The sequence below is a fragment of the Hyla sarda genome, chromosome 3 (genome assembly GCF_029499605.1).
Source record: "Hyla sarda isolate aHylSar1 chromosome 3, aHylSar1.hap1, whole genome shotgun sequence".
Lineage (NCBI taxonomy): Eukaryota > Metazoa > Chordata > Amphibia > Anura > Hylidae > Hyla > Hyla sarda.
Genome location: NC_079191.1, coordinates 298,961,457 through 298,985,108, shown reverse-complemented (window position 1 = coordinate 298,985,108; position 23,652 = coordinate 298,961,457). Strand labels below are relative to the sequence as shown.

Sequence of the window (23,652 nt, the reverse complement as noted above, 5' to 3'; positions counted from 1 at the left end):
CCTTAAAAACTTCAGATCACGGCGCAAAAAATGAGCCCTCATAACGCCCCATACACGGAAAAATAAAAAAGTTATAGGGGTCAGAAGATGACAATTTTAAACGTATTAATTTTCCTGCATGTAGTTATGATTTTTTCCAGAAGTCCGACAAAATCAAACCTATATAAGTAGGGTATCATTTTAATCGTATGGACCTACAGAATAAAGATAAGGTGTCATTTTTACCGAAAAATGTACTATGTAGAAACGGAAGCCCCCAAAAGTTACAAAACAGCGTTTTTTTAAAATTGTCGCACAATGATTTTTTTTTCCGTTTCACCGTAGATTTTTGGGCAAAATGACTGACGTCATTACAAAGTAGAATTGATGGCGCAAAAAATAAGCCATCATATGGATTTTTAGGTGCAAAATCGAAAGAGTTATGATTTTTTAAAGGCAAGGAGCAAAAAAACGAAAATGCAAAAACGGAAACCCCCCCGGTCCTTAAGGGGTTAAAGACCTCGAATATATCAGGGGTGAGAGAGCATAGTGGTCCCGTGCTAGGTTTGATGGCGGGGACAAAAAGAGAGGACTTGCGATCTCTAAGAGCACGTGCAAGTAGCTTTCCCAACCTGTTTCCCCACTCATAGTAAAGCTTCCCAGTCAGTTGAGAGTAGTATTTATGTTGAGAAGAGAGACGTTCAAGGAGCTCTCCTCTAGTGCGGATGAGGTCACGGAAAGTACTATCTAGTTGAGATTGTTTGTGTAAAGTTTCAAGTGTACATAATCTGGAGTGAAGGGTGTTTAAGCTTAGCCGACCGCTCCCTCTTTAACCTAGAGCCATGTTGCATCAGAATACCCCGGAGCATGCATTTTAGTGCTTCCCATTTGACCATGGGGGAAGAGGGATCTGAGGCATGATCCTGTTGAAAGTAAGTAATCGTGGTCTGTATATTTTGCAGGCAAATAGGGACACGGAGCAGGGAATCATTCAGTCTCCATGTAGAAAGGGGCTTGGAAAAAGTAGGGAGGGTCAGTGAGCAAAACACCGGGGCATGATCAGAGAGGGTGATGGTACCTATATGTGCATGGGGGATAGATGGAAGAAGGTGGTGGGGCAGAAAATATAATCCAGCCGACTGTACATTTGGCGTGGATGGGACTAAAATGTGTAATCCCTGTCCTGTGGGTGGAGGGACCTCCACACATCACTGAGCTGCAACAAATGGAGTTTCTTAGAGCTCTGAGCTTATTATGTGAGATGTTTGAACAACCAGTAGACGTATCCACACGAGGGAACATTGGTAGATTAAAGTCTCCACTGAGCAGAATGGGGCCGGTGGCAAATGTTGCCTGGGTGTCCAGAACTCCGAGAAGGAAAGGTACCTGGCCTTGGTTAGGGGCGTAAACCGCTGCAACCGATAAAGGTTGTCCAGCAAGTGTACAATTAGCAAAAACAAAACGGGCCTGGGGATCTATCTGTGTCGTCATGATCCGTAGTGTTCTGTGAAAGGCCAGTGAAACACCTTTGGTTTGGGAGTCACGGTTGACACTATGTACCCAATGTGAGTAGTATTTGGCTGAAATGGGGGGTATGTGGCCGTCCTTAAAGTGTGTCTCTTGTATTGATAAGATCTGAGCCTTCTGTTTATGAAAGGAATAGAGAATTTTGGCGCGCTTTTCAGGGGTATTGAATCCCTTAACGTTAAGGGATGCTAGTTTAATGTTCGCTGCCATAGTGAGGGAAGGGTGGTGTGGTCCACTTACCAATGGAGTTGAGGAGAAGATGTATCCCAGGGCTGCATGGTGCGAGGTCTGAGAAAGCAGCCAACCTGCAAAGAGAAGAGGGGAGAAGGAAATATAGTAAGAGGGTAGCAAGAGAAAAACAGCGACCATAAGGGGACAGTCGCGAGGGGTCTAGAAGAGGCGACCATAAAGGTCAGTGTCAGGACTAGGGCCAGTCTAATCAGCAAACTAGTGGGGAAAAACGTGGTAGGAGTACCGGTCATGTGTAGTGACAGTAGTGGTGTGTGAAAGGGTCACTACAGGCACACGAATGTGAAACTAAGGCCAACTACAGTCCGAGGATCATCCATTAGAGCGTGGTACAGGTGAGGGCCAAACAATCAAAAGGCAGTCTTGCAGCTGCCGAGTAATGAAAGATTTGGGAGGCAGAAGTAGCTAACTAGACTAAGTATGGTAGGGGAGTAAGTTATGTGGTATGTGCAATAATAAGTATTAGAAGAACAAGGAAAGATAAAAGAAAAACAGGCATAAGGCACATTAGATCAACAATGTTGCGATAACAAGTCTCGCATCAAACTTCCTCACAGGGTCCAAGTTCAGTGAAGCATTAGAGGAGACTGAGGGGAAAGGTGAACCTTTGAGGTAATGAGGTCAAGCAAGTTTGATTCAACTCAGGGCTTTTGCTTGTAGGTAAGAGGTGGTGGCTCAGGTACTCGGGAGGATCTGGTGTCTCCAGCGCTATGGCGCTGAGTGGGTGTCATCGGAGATGTCGCGAGAGAGGGTTGGAACAGACGATCCCACTCAGGAAGGGGCACCCGAGGTAGTTTGAAGGTCTGAAGGAAAGTGGATAAGTCCTCCGGGCGTCGAAGCGTGGCTGATGTGGTACCATGTCTGGCGTTCAAAGAAAAAGGGAAGCCCCATCTGTAGATAATACGGGCATTTTGGAGTAGATGGAGAAGAGGTTTGAGGGCAGCTCTCAGCCTGAGAGTGCGTAGGGACAAATCAGGGTATAGGTGAATTGGAGAGCCATTATAGGAGATATTCTTCAGATCTCTTGCTTTTCTCATAATCTCGTCTTTCACTAGAAAATGATGGACTCGACAGATCACATTGCATGGTTTTTTGGGGTCCGGATCCTTCGCCTTGAGGGCACGGTGGGCTCTATCCAGTTCCAGGGGAGTGTCCTGTGGCCTTTATAGGACTTTGTTGAAAAGTCTCTGTAAGGTAGCAATGATGTCTTTGGGCAGCACTGACTCCGGCAGTCCTTGCACACGAATGTTGTTTCTCCGATTTCTATTATCGATGGCGAACCTATGGCACGCCGAGCCCCCTCTGTGGGTACGTGGCCACAGGCCCCCGTCACATTCCGGACATCCCTATTTCGGGACACAAGGATGTCCCGGCTACCTCTCTGCGGTCCCGCGTTAGCTTTAAAAACGCAGGGACCACTGGGAGGTAGAGCACGCAGGGACGTCACGTCACTGACGTCCCATGCGTGCGCCTGTAAAGCAGAGCGGAACATCGGGGAGGACCGAGGATGACGCGTGCATGGTAAGTGACCAGCGGGACGTCATCTTCGGTGTTCCGACACAGACATACAGCGTCCAGCCATACACTGTATATGGCTGGAGGCTGTATGTTTGTGGGGGGACTCTATCTCCCTAATGTGGGGGAACTCTATCTCCCTAATGTGGGGGAACACTGCCTGTCTAATGTGGGGTAACACTGCCTGCCTAATGTGGGGGAACACTGCTTGCCTAATGTGGGGGGAACACTGCCTGTTTAATGTGGGGGAACACTGCCTGTCTAATGTGAGGGAACTCTGCCTGTCTAATGTGGGGTAACACTGCCAGCCTAATGTGCGGGAACTATACTGCCAATTGAATGTGGGGAACTATAGTACACCCAATGTGGGGGAACTATATTGCCAACCCTAATGTGGGGAACTATACTGCCAACCTAATGTGGGGGAACTATACTGCACCTAATGTGGAGAGCTATACTGCCAACCTAATGTGGAGGAACTGTACTGCACCTATTGTGGGGGAACTGTACTGCACCTAATGTGCGGGAACTGTACTGCACCTAATGTGGGGGAACTGTACTGCACCTAATGTGGGAGAATTATACTGCACCTAATTTGGGGTAACTATACTGCACCTAATGTGGGGGAACTATACTGCCCCTAATGTGGGGGAACTATACTGCCCCTAATGTTGGGGGACTATACTGCCCCTAATGTGGGGGGACTATACTGCCCCTAATGTGGGGAACTATACTGCACCTAATGTGGGGGAACTATACTGCACCTAATGTGGGGGAACTATACTGCACCTAATGTGGGGGAACTATACTGCCAAGCTAATGTGTATTCTGATTTAATTGCTGTGCTGGCACTTTGAGGGGAAAAAAGTTGGCGTGCATTACGGTTCGGGCACTCGGGCTCAAAAAGGTTCGCCATCACTGATCTAGGTCATCTAGATGTTCAATCTCATGCAACTGTTGCGCTTGTAAGGCCACTGTAGAGTCAGCCAGTGAGTGAAGTTGTGATGTGACCGAGGTGCGAAATTCCTCTAGGCTTTTTACACAGTCATGGAGATGCGAGATTTCAGCCTTCACAGGCTTGATGTCTTGGCGCCAGGCGGCCTTGAGATCAGTGGAGATCGTCTGCATATCTGATTTAGTAGGTAGCAAAGCAAGGAGGGCTTGAAGTTCCGGAAAATTCTGTATGGGGTTGACGGCAGCCTCAGGAGTAGGCAGATTAGGCGCCGGGTGAGATAGAAGTGGGGGTCGAGGCACTGCCTGTCATTTGAGAGTGGCGGGGAGGACGTACAGTGGCCGTCAGCATATCATCAGAGGATGAATGACCAGAGTTAGCGGATAGTCTAGCGGACTGTTTAAGTGGAGTTCTGAATAGAGTTTTTTTTTCGCAGGTGGGCTGGCACTCCAATACTCAGGAGAGTCACTGTCTGCATTGTTTTCAGGATCACCATCAGACCCTGAGTCAATGACAGTAGACCAGTCAAGTAACATCTTGTGCAGGCGGGCCTGGAACAGGTGGTGGAAATTTAGATGATGAAGGTCCCGTAGGGTCAGAAGGCCGCACGGCCAGAGAGGGAGTCGTGGAGGTGTTGCGGCGCGTAGGATCCCTCTGCCGTTTCTCCAGAATGGGGTGCCGCAGCCGCCTGGGCAAAGGAGGGTGTCCCAGATATGTGAGGGGGTTCAGCGCCATATGTGTACTGGGACAAGCAGTGAGAAGTCCCTGAAGGCCTAAGGTGAAAAAGGTGAGGAGATGAGTGTTCCATTGGAGCAGATGCAGTAAGAGCAGAAGTCTCTGGTAGAGAGGGAGGGTGGGCAGTGATTGTAAAATTGACAGCAGGGCCAGGCATGGCCGAAAAAGGATGTGGTGTGTCAGGGGGGCCTACACTCCCTGCCATGGGTATAACAAGCAGGGAGGAGGTCAAACTCCCCTGGACTGTGACATACCGTGCCATCTCTGTCTCCGACGTGGCGTTGTGCTGGAGCGGGGGGTCAGGGGGGCCTCCACTCCCTGCCATGGTTGTTGCAAGCAGAGAGCAGGACAGTCTCCCCTGGTCCGTGTTGTCGCCAGACGCTGCCGGTTCCGTCACAGTGTGGAGCTGAGGTGAAGTGCCACGGCAGCCTCAGTAGTAGGCAGATTAGGCACCGGGTGAGATAGAAGTGGGGATCGAGGCACTGCCTGTCATTTGAGAGTGGCGGGGAGGTCCCGAGGTTCACCCAATTTGTACCCTGCTGGAACTGGGAGAGAGTGGCCGCTGCCTTAGCTGAAAAAGGCCGATGATAATCGTAAAAGGAGTAACCCCCATACTTGTATCCCAAATCTACCAGTTTATGTAAGTATTGGCCAAATTTAACCCTCCTACCGGGATATACAGAGTAAACCATGTCCCAATAGAGACCAAAGTCCAGAACACGTTCTGGGATGTTTAATTTCCTGTTGAGTCCAGGATCCCTGGCCTTTACTATGACCGACACCTCCCCACAAGCAAAAGTCTTTCTATCAAGGATATCCTGTGAAGCCACCAAGAGGGACTCCAAATTTATGTCCTTAACCTCGAGGATATTCTTCCTAATGGCCTCAGGGATGAAGTGAGCAGGAATAAAACTTATTTTGGGAGAGAACGTACCTGGGAAAGGTAAACCAGGCACGTACGCAACAACAGACCCCGAGGTGACAGCAGGCCTAGAAGTCCTAGACATCACCAACATTGACTTTATTTCTGGATCAGTTGATCTAACACAGGAATACTTTGATGTATATTAATCTTTGGTATATTTATATGATCTAAGATAAAGGTTTACTACTAAGCATTATTTTTTAGTGTATATAATTATCATTGTTTACATTTTGTATTGGAAACCTTGCAGATGGAGGATACACCTGGGCTTATGTGATGAGTGTTGAAGTACTATATAACATGGAGGGTTGTTATTATGATGGGAACCATACATACTTATTGCTATGTTAGGCGCATGTGAGACGATATATTGGGGCACAAGTTTGTAAAATAGGATATATCTGTGTGTTATACTTACCACTTGAAAATATGGGTTAAGTGTTTTGCTGACCACTAAGTAGAACAGTTGAGATACATAGTGTGTTATACTTAGGCAAATGCCGCGACCACCATATGGAGACTGGGGGACATCCCTCTGCAAGGTATTATGTTTAATTATGGTGTGTATATGTATTTACTGGGAAGACTGATCTAGCACAACACCCCTGAGGAAGTTGCTTGGGGTTCCTGTGTGGCCCTGTCCACTATATTTCTGCTACACCATCTTTTACCAGTCTGTTTTGTTATCTATGCCTCTGTATTTCTACATGGGATTTGTATAGACTGTCATGTTTCAAGGTAGATTATGTTGTTGCAGGGTAATCATTGTATTATAGCAATATCTTGATATATGTATCTGATTTATAGATTACCTGCTTTTACATTGTGTTGTTAAACTTTAGCACATGCACTTTATACAGAGGTTTACAATTTCTAGTATTACTTAGACTAACCTTGGCTGGATGCATTATTGTTGATATTTCATTTAGAGCAGGGTCACTATCCGGGGGAGGGGGTTCATGGCCTCTCTCCATGGCTGTGCTAGCACTCTCAGTGAGCGATTTTTTTTTTTTAAATAGTTTTTAATGTCTCTCAATACATTTTGTGTGTATTATCGTGTCATATCTATGTGAAATAAAGTTTCTTAAATAAATCAAGCATTTTTCATATTGTGTAGCATTTATAGTGTGCGCTTATATTCAGTGTTAGCTTTTTCTTGGAATAGTATGTTTAGCCATTTTTGCTGTGAGTGGTACCCAATTTTGATATAGGTTGAGCCCCTTCTTTTACATCACAAACAGGCCCAGAAGTCACAACAGGCCCCAGGGTGATCAAAGGTTTGGAATTTACCACTGTATCAGGAGTAACAACAGGTTCAGAAGTGACCACAGAGATTGCAGGACTAGCATGAGATTCTGGGGCAACTAATCTATCTTGCATATCCTGCACAGACGCCGATAAGGTATTAAGGATAGTATGGATCTGAATCAGAGAGACCTAATCTCGTTATGGCTGGTCTTGGGGTCTGGGGGTCCCATGGGAGCACAGAATCCGGAACAATTCCGCTTCCCTGGCCATGGCAGGGAAAGGAATGCCCTTACAACGCAGTTCAGACGTAATCTTTGGTAGAGTCTATGACCATCAATTAGATGCCATCAGGATGCATAAATAACCAACCCCCCCAAAGAAAATAAGACATGAGGCGTGTGGATTTACAAGCAATATGCCTCTAGGGTTGTGATATGACAAGACAGGTGTTTCAAATATATATAGCCAGAATACAAGGCACGTGGATTGACAAGGGCAATCAACACTCTCCATTAGCCATAACCCATTGTAACCCCACACATGAGGCATCGAGGACTGACTGTCGGCAATCCTCCTCCAAGAAAGACATTTAAGAAAGGAAAAACAAGGCAGCATAAGCTAGTAATAGACAAGAAACAGGAGCCTAGCAAGAGGCCCCCCTCCCCTAACAAAACTGTGGAAAAGAAAGAAAGTAAACACAGTGCCTAGAAAAGTAATGGCAACGGTACTTACTATGCAAATGGTAAGAAAGACACCAAACACTAAAAGAAAAATTGGGAAAACTCTATGCATGAGACCTGACGACCGGAGTCAGGGCCTATCAATCATAAATACATCCAAACAGCTAAATCACCCACCCCCTTGAATCACAGGCATAGCCAATACAAACCATAAGGACAAAAGCATCACTTATAATAATGTGACGTAAAATAAAGCGAAGTGACAAACATAGCGCAATTGTGGCAAATGTGAACGTGCGAAATGAAGTACCTTGATCATGGAGAACCCTGAGGATAACACAAGAGCACAACCCAGGATCAACAAATAAATAACATGCATTAAATTATTACAGGCACAAAATCTTTGATTGTGAGGTCTTCTGGATCTTGGAACTTGAAATCGGTTTTCCAAAAGGGTTAAATCGTAGACAAGATGTTATTTTACATTATTATAGTGGCTAAAAAGAAAGAGAAAACAGAGAAAGCGCAACAATGTGCCGTTACTCCTAGCAACCGTAGGTGTACTGTGAGGGGAGACAAATTCCTTCTCATCTCTCGGTCTTGTACTGAGGGCACAACACCATATATCCTATGTGGTTTTCACCATCGGTCGGAAGTCAGGGGTGCTGCCGAGACACCTTCCCCTTCCTGGAATAATCCTAGGCGGTCTTGGAAATATGGAAGTCTGTGATCTGCCTTGCAGTGAAAGTCATCGGTGTAAGCCGGCGCTCTCCTAGGGACTGGCCATTCGGCTCGAAGTGCAGGAGGAATCAGACCCAATTCGGGAATGATATTAGCAGGTAAATTTTATTGCACATACCAGAATAAAATAAAAATAAAGGAAACGGTAAAAAGAGTGGGACTACGCGTTTCGAGGGGCGGGACCCCCTCTTCGTCAGGTCCAATGATAGGACAGGGGAAAATGCCGTCATTTAAATAGGCAAAAAGACCGGGAAAGGTTACAGGTAATTATTTACAACGTAAATTTACAGACATAATATTAGGTTATCCGCTGATAATTGCATTTTCCCCTGTCCTATCATTGGACCTGACTAAGAGGGGGTCCTGCCCCTCGAAATGCGTAGTCCCACTCTTTTTACACTTTCCTTTATTTTTATTTTATTCTGGTATGTGCAATAAAATTTACCTGCTAATATAATTTCCGAATTGGGTCTGATTCCTCCTGCACTTCAAGCCGAACGGCCAGTCCCGGGGAGAGCACCGGCTTAGGGTGGGTTCACACTACGTTTTCTCCCATACGGGAGCGCATACGGCAGGGGGGAGCTAAAACCTCGCGCTCCCGTATGCCTTCGTATGCGCTCCCGTATGTCATTCATTTCAATGAGCCGGCCGGAGTGAAACGTTCGGTCCGATCGGCTCATTTTTGCGCCGTATGCGCTTTTACAACCGGACCTAAAACTGTGGTCAACCACGGTTTGAGGTCCGGTCGTAAAAGCGCATACGGCGCAAAAATGAGCCGACCGGACCGAACGTTTCACTCCGGCCGGCTCATTGAAATGAATGACATACGGGAGCGCATACGGGAGCGCAAGGTTTTAGCTCCCCCCTGACGTATGCGCTCACGTATGGGAGAAAACGTAGTGTGAACCCAGCCTTACACAGATGATTTTCACTGCGAGGCAGATCACAGACTTCCACATTTTACATAATTAGAAATACTTTTATATGTAATGAATAATTTTCCATTATTATATATTAATACTTTCTATATGTGGCATCGTTTTTCAGCATATTTCTCCCCTTTTATGTAATTAGCATTATGCAAGATTTTATTATCATCATTAGTATCATTATTACCATATCCCGTTTTTTTTCCTTTTTCATTCTTTGGTGTGTATTTATTTATAACAATATACTACTTTATGCATTAACCCCTTAAGGATGGCGGGCATATCCATACGCCCACGTTTTAAAGTCCTTAAGGACTGGGGGCGTATGGATACGCCCATGGGAATTTTGGTCCCAGCCGCTAGCCGGTCGAGGACCGGATCGGGATGCCTGCTGAAATCATTCAGCAGGCATCCCGTGCAAATGCCTGGGGGGGTCCTGAGACTCCCCCATGTTGGCGATCGCTGCAAATGGCCGATCAATTCAGATCGGCCAATTGCGGCAATTCGGGGCTGATCGGGTCTCTGATGACCAGATCGCCCGGAAAATAGGGATTATCGGAGCTGTCAGTGACAGCCCCGATCATCCTAAGGGATAGGAGCGAGGTGGCAGTGATGCCACCCCCTCCTATCCCCTGCCATAAGTCAGTAATGACTACTGACCAAAGGCAGTTGAAGGCGGGGGTTACCATGAAAACCCCCCCGCTCTGCCCGCCCCTTGATGTCGGGCAGAGTGGGGGGAGAAGATGGCGGCCGGTACCTGGTGACTTGCGGCGGGGACCGGCGATCATCGGTGGCATCAGCGGAGATCAGCAGCGGTGGTAAGAGGCGATGGCGAGAGCAGCAATGAAGGTAGCAGTAAAGCGATCTTTATTGCTGCCTTCTAGGGGTTGCCAAACTGCAACTCCCAGCATGCCCAGACAGCCAAAAGCTGTCTGGGCATGCTGCAAGTTGTAGTTTTGCAACATCTGTAGGGCCACAGTTTGGAGACCACTATACAGTGGTGCCCAAACGGTAGCCCTCCAGATGTTGCAAAACTACAACTCTCAGCATGTCCTTACTGCCCAGGCATGCTTAGAATTGTAGTTCTGTAACATCTGTCCCTTCAGATGTTGCAGAACTACAACTCCCAGCATTCCTGGACAGTCTCAGCATGCTGGGAGTTGTAGTTTTGCAACATCTGGAAGAGCACAGTTTGGAGACCACTATACAGTGGTCTTTAAGCTATAGACCTCCAGATGTTGCAAAACTACAACTCACAGCATGCTTAGACTGTCCAGGCATGCTGGGAGTTGTAGTACTGCAACATCTGAAGGTACTGATGTTACAGAACTACAACTTCCAGCATGCCTGGGCAGTCTGGGCATGCTTGGAGTTGTAGTTTTGATACATCCGGAGCGTAACCGTTTGGGCACCACTGTATAGTGGTCTCCAAAATGTGCTCTTCCAGATTTTGCAAAACTACAACTCCCAGCATGCCTGTCAACAGTCTGGGAATGCTGGGAGCTGTAGTTTTGCAACAACTGGAGGCAAACTGGTTGGGAAACACTGCAGTAGGAAACAGACAATGTTTCCCAACATAACTCAGTGTTTTGCAACCAGCTGTTGCATAACCACAACCCTCAGCATGCACAGACAGCCAAAGGGCACAGGGTACATTCACATGGGTGGGGATTTACAGTTAGTCTCTGAAAGTTAGAGATGCCGGAAATTTTTGGCTGCAGCTCAAACTCCCAGCGGGAAACTCACTGTAATCCCCCGGCAGTCTGAATGTACCCTAGAAACACTACACTACTCAAAATAAAGGGTAAAACACTACATATACATATACCCCTACACACTCCCCCCCCCCCCCCCCCCAATAAAAATGAGAAACCTCTGGTACAGCACGGTTTCTAAAACGCAGCCTCCAGCTGTTGCAAAACAACAATTTCCAGTATTGCTGGACAGCCATTGACTGTCCAGGCATGCGGGCAGTTTTGCAACAGCTGGAGGCGCCCTGTTTGGGAAACACTGCCGTAGTTCACTACCGTAGTTTTTGGTATCCGAGGCAAGTCTGACAATTGCATCGGGGTCTGTCCCTATGCAAATATCTAATTTAGTCCTCAAATGCGCATGGCGCTCTCTCACTTTGGAGCCCTGTCGTATTTCAAGGCAACAGTATAGGGCCACATATGGGGTATACTCAGGAAAAATTGTCCAGCAAATTTTGGGGGGCTTTTTCTCCTTTTACCCCTTAGGAAAAGGTAAAGTTGGGGCTACACCAGCCTGTTAGTGTTAAAATGTTTAAAAAAAATTGCTGGTCACATGCTGGTGTTGGCCCATACTATTAATTTTCACAAGAAGGAAAAGGAAAAAAAGACCCCCAAAATTTGTAACGCATTTCTCCTGAGTACGGAAATATCCCATATGTGGACGTAAAATGCTCTGCGGACGCACAATAAGGATCAGAAGTGAGAGCACATGTACATTTGAGGTCTAAATTGGTGATTTGCACAGGGGTGGCTGATTTTACAGCAGTTCTGACATAAACACACACAAATACCCACATGTGACCCCATTTTGGAAACTACACCCTTCACGGAACGTAACAAGGGGTATAGTGAGCCTTAACACCCCACAGGTGTTTGAATTTTCGTTAAAGTTGGATGTGAAAATGAAAAATTTTATTTTCTTCACTAAAATGCTAGTGTTATCCCAAATTTTTATTTTCACAACGGGTAATAGGAAAAAAGCCCCCCCCCCAAATTTGTAACCCCATTTTTTCTGAGTATATAAATACCCCATGTGTGGACGTAAAGTGCTCTGCAGTCAAACTACAATGCTCAGAAGAGAAGGAGCGCCATTGGGCTTTTGGAGAGTGAATGTGTCTGGAATTGAAGGCCATGTGTTTTTACAAAGCCCCCATAGTGCCAGAACAGTGGAACCCCCCCCCCCCCCCCACATGTGACCCCATTTTGGAAACTACACCCCTCACAGAATTTAATAAGGGGTACAGTGAGCATCCCCCCCCCACTGGTGTAGATTCAAAAATGGGGTCACATTTGCAGGGTTTCTGCTGTTCTGGCATCATGGGAGGTTTGTAAATGTACATGCTATACTTTGAAGCCCTCTAATGTCTTCAAAAAGTATGATGCCAGCAAAATTCTACCTCCAAAAGTCCAGCAGAGCACTTAACATCCACATATGGGGTGTTATCATAACCAGGAGAAATTGGGCTTCAAATTTTGGGGTCCATTTTCTCCTATTATCCCTTGTGAAAAAGAAAAATTTGGGGTAACACCATCATTTTAGTGTTAAAAATCTAATTTTCCATTTTCACGTCCGACTTCAAAGCAAAGCCGTCAAACACCTGTGAGTTGTTAAGGCTCACTATACCCCTTGTTACGTTCCTTGAGGGGTGTAGTTTCAAAAATAGTATGCCATGTGAGGTTTATTTGCTGTTCTGTTACCATGGGGGCTTCCTAAATGCAACATGGCCCCCAAAAACCATGACAACAAAATTTGTTTAAAAAAATCCTACAGTTGCTCTTTCCCTCTTGAGCCATGTTCTGAGCCCACAGAGCGCTTTATGTGTCAACATATGAGGTATTTACGTACTCGAGAGAAATTGGGTTACAAATTTTGGGGGGCTTTTTCTCCTTTTACCACTTTTAAAAATGAAAAAATGAACATGTTAGTGTAAAAAACGCAGATTTAGATTTTTCTCCTCCACTTTGCTGCAATTCTTGTGAAACACCTAAAGGGTTAACACACTTTTTGAATGTCATTTTGAAAACTTTGGGGGGTGTAGTTTCTATAATGGGGTCATTAATGGGGTATTGCTCACAGAAAGGCCCCTCAAATCCAGTTCAAACTTAACTGGTCCCTGAAAAATTCTGATTTTAATTTTTCATGCAAATTATTAAAATTGCTGCTATACTTTGAAGCCCTCTAATGTCTTCAAAAAGTATGATGCCAACATAAAGTAGACATATTGTATTTGTGAATCAATATAAAAAAAATTTTAAATATCCATTTTCCTTACAAGCAGAGTGTTTCAAAGTTAGAAAAATGCTACATTCAAAATTTTCATGACATTTTTAGATTTTTCACCAAGAAAGGATGCAAGTAGCGACAAAAATTTACCACTATGTTAAAGTAGAATATGTCAAGAAAAAACTATCTCGGAATCAGAATAATCGGTAAAAGCATCCCAGAGTTATTAATTCATAAAGTGACAGTGGTCATAATTGCAAAAAAGGGCTCAGTCCTTACGGGGTTAATTATACACCCTGAAAGAATGAAAAGGGGAAAAAAGGTGATATAGTAATAATAATAATTATCAATTCTCCCCTTCTCTTGCCAATATTTGCAAGGGACACTTTTCTCCCCCAGTAACATCTTTTATATTGCATTCAGTGGTATGGTTGCATCATAGACGACCTCCTTTTTTTGGGGGGTCGGATGTGGCTGCCATACAGGCTTTTTCTGCCTACTTGGGGTTAAAATTCACTGTACCTCATACTAGGGACCAAGTTTCTTTCCTGGATTTGAATCTTTTTGGGGACAGTGCCCATGGAGTAATTGTTACATCTACTCATTGCAAAGATACAGCTGCTAATTCAATTTTACATGCTGCTTCTTGCCATCCTGCCCATGTAACTAAAAATCTCCCTGTTGGTGAGATGGTTAGAGCTTGGAGAAACTGCTCTTCACTTGAGCTGCTTGAGATAGAAGATGATAATATAAAAAATCGTCTCGCACACGGGTTATCCCAAATGGAATATTAGGAAAGCTAGGTCTATTGCCATGAATAAGGATCATGCAGAATTAGTGTTCTCTACACAAAAGATTAGATAGGAATACCAATACAACTTATAAGAAGAAACCAATCATGTTTGTAAAACAGTAAAGTCAGGATTTTAAAATGATCTGTGGCCTAATCCATAAATATATGCCAATTATTATTAGAGAACCTATATTCACTCAAGTTATGGATGCAGGCTACAGATGCGTTTCAGGAAGGCTCCCACTATTGGTCAAAAATTATCACCATCAGCATACATTTTTTATGGTATAAAAAGTGACCAAAAATACTCTATTTTGGAATTTTTTTACGTACACGCAGTTGACCGTGCGGTTTAATTAACAACATATTTTTAGATTTCGGACATTTACACACGCGGCGATACTACATATGTTTATGTTTATTTTTATTAACTTTTTTTTAATGGGAAAAATGGGAAAAGAGGTGATTCAAACTTTGATTAGGGAAGGGGTTAAATCACATCTATTATCTCTTTTTATACACTTTTTTTTATAGCCATAGGGGGCTATAACATGCTGTACATTGATTGCCAGCACTGTTAAATGCTATGCCATAGCATTGCATTGATCAGTGTTATCGGCGGTTGCTTGGAGCAATCGCAGATCGGACACGCTGGAGGCAGGTAACGGACCCTCTGCTTGCATCCTAGCTGATCGGGACACCGCGGATTCGGTGGTCACAATCAGCCCGACTGAGCTGCTGGGAATGCTTTTTTTTACATTTTAGACGCGGCAATCAACTTTGATCGCCACGTCTAAAGGGTTAATAGCGATGTGATGTGCGCTATTAGCCCTGAGTCGCGGCTACCGTTAGCCGCCGGGACCGACCCCACGTTATATCGTGGGAGCAGGACATGCAGGTACGCCCTGCATCCCCAAGAGGTTAATACTTAAAAAAATAGAATTTGGAAACCTATATCAGATGTTTTATGTCTCAATTCTCCTCATACATCCATGGTTACCAGACATTTGAAGTACACCAGGGAGATTTTTCTTTCATGACTTTACAGGGAATTGAAAGGGTGTCGGCTGATGGGTCTCATCCCTATAAAGGTATGGTTGTATCATGTAACACATATGTATTAGTAAGCCTGGCATGACCGGCTGAAACGTGTTACTTTTATCCCATCATATCATGGTGGCTCTGAATAAAGGAAAGTTTTTTATTTGTACAAGTGACAGCGCTGAACTTTCTATACCATATTTTGGATTTTGTGTTGGTTTACACTGATCCTTGCACAGCTTTTCTGGCATCAGGGGTGAGCTGAAGTGTCTTGCTACTTTCTCACAGTTCAACAGTAGGCACAGTAACTTTGACACAGAACCACACAAGGAGAAATTGTTAACCACATGAAGACACTCCTTAACAGAACAACAACTAATACAGCCAAGTAATGATCCTATAACAGTGAATCATCTAGCTACTCCAATAATATCCTGAATACTACCTGCTAGCTCATAACAGGTCTCATATCTGCCATATAGCTTGTGCCGATTACCGAAACTTATGGTGGAGTCATCACAGCCCAGACCTAGGCACCCCGATCTGTCTAATAATATTGCTGACCTGCATCTGTGCGACAGATGGAGCGAGTAGGATTCGATCCCCGTGTAAGGCATGGCTGCCCCACTGGCTGCAAGCGCTGCAGCCTCCAACGCTGGAGCATATGAGCAGGCGGTAGAGTAGGAAAAGAAACATCCTAGCGCAGAAAAGATGCACTCCTACCTGAACCACGGAGCATGAGGACGCCGGATGAGTGTGCCTCCACTGACCCGAAAGTGACATAGCGGAACGGAAACGACTGCAGTGACCTATCCCCTGGGTCACTGCAGTTTATAGCATTCCAGACCCTCCTACAAATTAGGTTAACTAATTCAGTTAACCTTCACTTACTTAAATGCCCCTGTAGCTGTACTTTTACAATTTTTAACCACTTAAGGACATAGGGCGTACAGGTACGCCCTTGAGTCCTGTGACTTAAAGACGAAGGGTTTACCTGTATACCCTTCGTTTTTCTGGTCACTGCAGCGCATAACTGTCGCAAGCCATTCCGGCACATGAGTCGGTGATCTCCATGACATGCCGATGCTGGCACCTGCGGTGGCACGGAAGATGAGAGTGATTGGTGCTGTCTCAGACAGCACCAATCATCCTTCAGCATCAGGAGGGAGGTGGCACTCATGCCACCTTACGATCGCTGCTAATGGTTGGTCCGACCAACCAATAGCAGCACCTGGCAAGTGTGTCAAATCATGCACCTGCTCAAGCAGAGCAGGTGCGGTAATTGTACCAGAGACTCTGGAATAACGATCTGAAGTCTCTGGACCAGCGATCAGGTGAGTAAGAAAAGAAAAAAAGGGGGTGCCTTTATAACTACATCTCCCAACATGCTCAATGACTGTGTGCATGCTGGGAGTTGTAGTTATGCAACAGCTGAAGGCACACAACTACAACTCCCAGCATGCCCTTTCGCTGTCTGTGAATTCTGGGAGTTGGCACCCCTGACATTTTTCAAGAAAATGAAGTATTTCTCACAGAAAAGGATTTCTGTAACACATGTTTTGCTATATACATGTTTATTCCCTTTGTGTGTATTGGAACTAAACCAAAAAAGGGAGGAAAAAAAGAAAATTGGACATAATGTCACACCAAACTTCAAAAATGGGCTGGACAAATTCTTGGCACCCTTAACTTAATATTTGGTTGCATACCCTTTGGAAAAAATAACTGAAATCATTTGCTTCCTATAACCATCAATAAGCTTCTTACACCTTTCAGCTGGAATGTTGGACCACTCTTCTTTTGCAAACTGCTCCAGGTCTCTTATTGGAAGGGCGCCTTTTCCCAACAGCAATTTTAAGATCTCTCCACAGGTGTTCAATGGGATTTAGATCTGGACTCATTGCTGGCCACTTCAGAACTCTCCAGTGCTTTCTTGCCATCCATTTGTGGGTGCTTTTTGACATATGTTTGGGGTCATTGTCCTGCTGGAAGACCCAAGATCTCGGACGCAAACCCAGCTTTTTGACACTGGGCTGTACAGTGCAACCCAAAATCCGTTGGTAATCCTCAGATTTCACATTCAAGGCACCCAGTGCCAGAGGCAGTAAAACAACCCCAAAACATCATTGAACCTCCACCATACTTCACTATACATACTGTGCTCTTTTCTTTGTTGGCCTCATTCCGTTTTCGGTAAACAGTAGAATGATGTTCTTTACCAAAAAGCTCTATCTTTGTCTCATCTGTCCACAAGACTTTTTCCCAGAAGGATTTTGTCTTACTCAAGTTCATTATGGCAAAATGTAGTCTTGCTTTTTTGTCTCTGTGTCAGCTGTGGGGTCCCCCTTGGTCTCCTGCCATAGCATTTCATTTAAATGTCGACAGATATTTCGCGCTTACACTGATGCTCCCAGAGCCTGCAGGACAGCTTGAATATCTTTGGAAATTGTTTGGGGCTGCTTATCCATCATCCGTACTATCCTGCGTTGACTCCTTTCATCAATTTTTTCTTCTGTCCATGTCCAGGGAGATTAGCTACAGTGCCATGGGTTGCAAACTTCTTGATAATGTTGCACACTGTGGACAAATGCAAATCTTGATCTCTGGAGATGTACTTGCAACTTTGAGATTGTTGTTATTTTTCCACAATTTTGGTTCTCAAGTCCTCAGACAGTTCTCTTCTTTATGTTGTCCATGCTGAGTGTGGCACACACAGACAGACAATGCAAAGACTAAGTTAACTTCTCTCCTTTTTATCTGCTTTCAGGTGTGATTTTTACATTGCCCACACCTGTTACTTACCCCAGGTGAGTTTAAAGGAGCATCACATGCTTGAAACAATCTTATTTATCCACAATTTTGAAAGGGTGCCAATAAATTTGTCCAGCCCATTTTTGGAGTTTGGTGTGACATTATGTCCAATTTGCTTTATTTTCCTCCCTTTTTTGGTTTAGTTCCAATACACACAAAGGGAATAAACGTGTATAGCAAAACATGTGTTACTGCACTCCTTTTCTGTGAGAAATACTTAATTTTCTTTAAAAATTTCAGGGGTGCCAACATTTACACCCATGACTGTATAGAAGGTGTATATTTCTGCGACTTTGCGTGTTGCAAGTCTGCCCTAAAGTTGCATGTGAGGAGGACGCGCAGCCGCCACACCCCCTTCATGCGAGACCCTCACAATCCCTGCAACTGCCCTCCACCCCTGTGCAAAGCCCTAATTTGGACCTCAAATGTGCATGGCCCTCTCTCCCTCCGTAGCCCTGTTGTATTTTAAGGTAACAGTTTAGGGCCACATATGGGGTATTTTCATACTCAGGAGAAATAGTTACAAATTATACACTAACATGCTGGTGTTGCCCAATATTTTTTCATTTTCATAGGAGTTAAAAGGAAAAACAAGCAATAAAATGTGTAACTCAATTTCTCGTGAGTACAGAAATACCCCAAATGTGGACATAAAGTGCTTTGCGGGTGGGTAACATGGCTCAGGAGTGAGAGGACACCATGTACATTTGAGGCCTAAATTGGTGATTTGCATTGAGATGGCTGATCGTTGCAGAAGCTCTAACATAAACACAAAAAAAAAAGACCATACATGTGACCCCATTTTGGAATTAGTATAATCCAGTGAACTTCGTTGTGACAGGGAATTATCTGGCTCTGACCGGAACAGTGAGGCTTCAGTTAGATAGATTCAAGTAAAAAAGCTTTATACAGCCAAGATGCAACGCGTTTCACTGCGCAAGCGCAGCTTCCTCAGGCATGGCAATCACAAGTACCAGCAAGGTTATATACCCAAAGTTTGAACCCCTTCCATACAAATTAGAAACAAGAAAAAATCTACATAATATACAAATCATTAAAATTAAAATGAATAAATATATGAGCGACAACAGTTGAAAAAACACATAAAATTATATAGAAAAATATATATAGAAAACGCACAGAAAATAGAAGAAAATTTATGTAATAGTTAACACCTTCTAAAAGATGCTAGTGTGAACATACACTACAGAAATTTACTAAGAGAACAGAAATACAATCAAAATAATAATAACAATGATAATAAAAATGAATAATAATTATCTTAACCCCTTAAGGACTGAGCCCTTTTTCACCTCAAGGACTCACCCCTTTTTTTGCAATTCTGACCACTGTCACTTTAAGCATTCATAACTCTGGGATGCTTTTACCGATTATTCTGATTCTGAGATTGTTTTTTCGTGACATATTCTACTTTATGATAGTGGTAAATTACCGTACTTTATGATAGTGGTAAATTTAATAAGGGGTGCAGTGAACATTTACAATTAAATTACATTTTTCATTTTCACGGGCCACTGTTCCAAAAATCTGCCAGACACCTGTGGGGCATAAATGCTCACTGCACCCCTTATTACAGTACGTGAGGGGTGTAGTTTCCAAAATAGTCACATGTGGGGGGTCCACTGTTCTGGCACTATGGGGGCTTTGTAAACACACATGGCCTTCAATTTCAGACACCTCTTGCCAAAATCCCAATGGCGCTCCTTCTCTTCTGAGCATTGTAGTGCGCCAGCAGAGCACTTTACATCCACATATGGGGTTATGTTCTTACTCAGAAGAAATGGGGTTACAAATTTTGGGGGGGCTTTTTTCCTATTCTCCCTTGTGAAAATGAAAAATGTAGGATAACACCAGCATTTTAGTGAAATTTAATTTTTTAATTTTTTTTATTTTCACATCCAACTTTAACGAAAATTTATCAAACACCTGTGGGGTGGCTCACTATACCCCTTGTTACATTCAATGAGGGGTGTAGTTTTCAAAATTGGGTCACATGTTGGTATTTATTATTTTGCGTTTATGTCAGAACTGCTGTAAAATCAGCCACCTCTGTGCAAATCACCAATTTAGGCCTCAAATATACATAGTGCGCTCTCACTTCTGAACCTTGTTGTGCGCCCGCAGAGAATTTTACGCCCACATATGGGGTATTTCTGTACTCAGGAGAAATTGCGTTACAAATTTTTGAATTTTTTTTTTTCCCTATTACCGCTTGTGAAAATTGAAAGCATGGGGCAACACTAGAATGTTAGTGTAAAAATTATTTTTTTTACACTAACATGGTGGTGTAGACCCCAACTTTTCCTTTTCATAAGCGGTAAAAGGAGAAAAAGCCCCCCAAAATTTGTAACACAATTTCTCCCGAGTACGGAGATACCCCATATGTGGCCCTAAATTCTTTCCTTAAATACGACAGGGCTCTGAAGTGAGAGAGCGGCATGCGCATTTGAGGACTAAATTGGGGATTTGAATCCGCCACAAAAATACCCTACGGCAGTGTCTCCAGCTGTTGCAAAACTCCCGGCATGCCTGGACAGTCAGTGGCTGTCCGGCAATACTGTGAGTTGTTGTTTTTCAACAGCTGGAGGCTCCGTTTTGGAAACAGTGCCGTATAAGATTTATTATTTTTTTTTATTGGGGGGGAGACTGTGTAGGGGTATGTAGTGTTTTACTTTTTATTTTGTGTAGTGTAGTGTGGTATTTTTATGGTACATTCACACAGGCGCAGGTTTACAGTGAGTTTCTTTGCTGGGAGTTTGAGCTGAGGCGGAATATTTGCCGCATCTCACACTTGCAGCAGAACTCGCTGTAAACCCGCTCGTGTGAATGTACCCTGTACATTCACATGGGGGGGGGGGGGCAAACCTCCAGCTGTTGCAAAACTACAACTCCAAGCATGCACTGACAGACCATACATGCTGGGAGTTGTAGTTATGCAACAGCTGGAGGCACATTGGTTGAAAAACACTGAGAGTTTGTTACTTAACTAAGTGTTTCGCAACCAGTGTACCTCCAGCTGTTGCAAAACTAGAACTCCCAGCATGTACAGTCTCTCAGTGCATGCTGGGAGTTGTATTTTTGCAACAGCTGGAGGCACACTGGTTGCAAAACACTGAGTTAAGTAACAAACTCTGTGTTTCACAACCAACGTGTCTCCAGCTGTTGCAAAACTGCAACAATCAGCATGCTTTCACAGCCGAAGGGCATGCTGAGATTTGTAGTTTTGCAACAGCTGGAGGCACACTGCTACAACTCCCAGCATACCCTTTGGTAGTCTGTGCATGCTGGGAGTTGTAGTTATGCAACACCTGGCTGCACACTTTTTCATAGAAAAAAAAGTGCCTCCAGCTGTTGCATAACTACAACCCCCAGCATGCACAGACTAGCAAAGGACATGCTGGGAGTTGTAGTTGGAACTCCAGCAGTTGCAAAACTACAACTCCCAGCATGCCCTTTGGCTTTTGCATGCCGAGAGTTGTTGCTAAGCAACAGCAGGAAGTAAAGAGGCCTTACCTCCTGCTGTGTATCCTGCCCCAGGACGCTGCCGCTGCTGCAGCCGATCCTGCTGCTCCTGTCGCTGACACAGCACCAGAGGGGACCCCCGCCTGACCAGGGCAAGGTAGGAGACCCCCTCTGGCGCCGATCTCCGCTCCGATCGCCGTCTCAAGCAGGTCCGTGACTGATCGGTCGTTCTGACCGATCAGTCACGTGATCGCAAGGCGGCACCTGTGCCACCTCACTCCTGAGTAAGGGTGAATGGGGCTGTTTCGGACAGCCCCATTCACCCTTTTTTTCTCGGTCACCAGAGACCCGATTGACCTGGAATAACTGCAAATCGCACGTCTGAATTGACGCGCGATTTGCGGCGATCGCTGATATGGGGGGGACCTCAGAACCCCCCTGGGCGTTATGCCGGGATGCTTGCTGAACGATAACAGCAGGCATCCCGGTCCGGTCCCTGCCCTGTGAGCGGCAGGGACCAGAAGAACGCAGGGCGTATCCATACCCTTAAGGACTCGGAAACGGGGGCGTGTGCATACGCCCTGCATCCTTAAGGGGTTAATAAATATAAATAAAAATAATTAGAAATTAAAAATAAAAATCGTTTCAATTAAATTCATGCAGTTATGCTACACAGTCTGAAAAAAATCAATCATATATAATTAAATAATATATAAATTATTTATTAACGAAACATGTAATATAAAAACATACAATACATCTCATGATATTCGGTGGAGGGATCGTGTTCTAATAACGTATGATAGTCTGTATCTGATAAGATCCTTTTTGCTTCATTGATGTATGCAGAGCGATTTAATACAGTGACACCTCCACCCTTGTCCGCCGGGCGGACAATGATGGAGGCATTCTCCTGTATTGTCTTAATCGCTCTTCTTTCAGTTTCCAAAAGATTGTCAGAATCGCCAGCAATGAAGGAACGTTCACATAAAGTGTTAAACTCATTCATAACTTAAGTATAAAATGTATCCAAATAGTTGCCACGGTGGTGGATAGGCTAAAAGGAGGATACAAGTTTTACAGGTACATGTTTCACTGGGTTAACATCAAATATAATGAATGTGGATATATTTATGGACATTTATCAACGGGTTTAGTCAGGTTTTCTTTACTATAATTGTCTCAAAATTGTCGCAACTGCGACTACGCGATTTTTCGTGCGACATTTTGCCTGGAAAGCGAGAAAAGCAAGTTTTCCTAAAATTTACTACGTAGTAATAATTTTAAAATGGACTACGGGTAGTCTGGTATTTATTAACTTCGACAGTCGCAACTGTTCAAAAAAAAGTCACAACAGCGTTAAAAATTGACTAAATTTACTCCAGCTCAAACATGGAGCAGAAAAAGCTACTACCAAAGTAAAAAAGGAAAAATTGCTTACGTGAAAGAAAATTATCAACAGGCTGAAACCAGTTGATAAATACGTCGCACATAAGCAAAAAAAAAGTAAGGAAGAAATTACTAAAAAAAAAGAATACATAAGCAAACATTGATAAATGTCCCTCATTATCACTAAGAATAGGGGAAGTTGAGTTGGATGGATCTGTTTAGTTCTTTCCATTATAGAAAAATGACAGGAAATGGTTAATTTACCCCTAATGGATGGTTAGTGGGGCAAAAGGATAAACCTTTTGAAAGCAAGCTAACCTCATGATTTCATAAAATATGATCAGATAAATTAAATATTTTGACTTTTTCATTATCATTGCTTGTTTGATTTATCATGCTATTATTACCGTGTGGGGGGATATTTAAGTGAGATTCATTTAGTTTTATGCAGAGTGGGCATATCATTAGGAGTGATCTTATTTTAAAATATCTAGTTCCTTTGAACCCAGGGTTCACCTTTAGACGCTCGAGAAATTGACCTAACTTAATTGCCCCAGGTAAACGTAAAAAATTGGCTAAAATTTTTTAAGGAAAAGCCGAAGTGTTAGTGGTGGATGCGTACCCCCATGATTGTGGATGTAGTCCCTGCAATCCGAGCCATTGCCTGTGCTGTTCGTTAA

The 23,652-nt window shown here is 44.0% G+C and overlaps 1 protein-coding gene across 5 annotated transcripts in view; it reads left to right on the top strand.

Annotated features, from left to right (window-relative positions):
* The window catches only part of GNG4 (G protein subunit gamma 4), a 141,996-nt gene that overhangs the window by 51,066 nt on the left and 67,278 nt on the right, over positions 1 to 23,652 (top strand). The gene's annotated exons all lie outside the window — the stretch shown is intronic.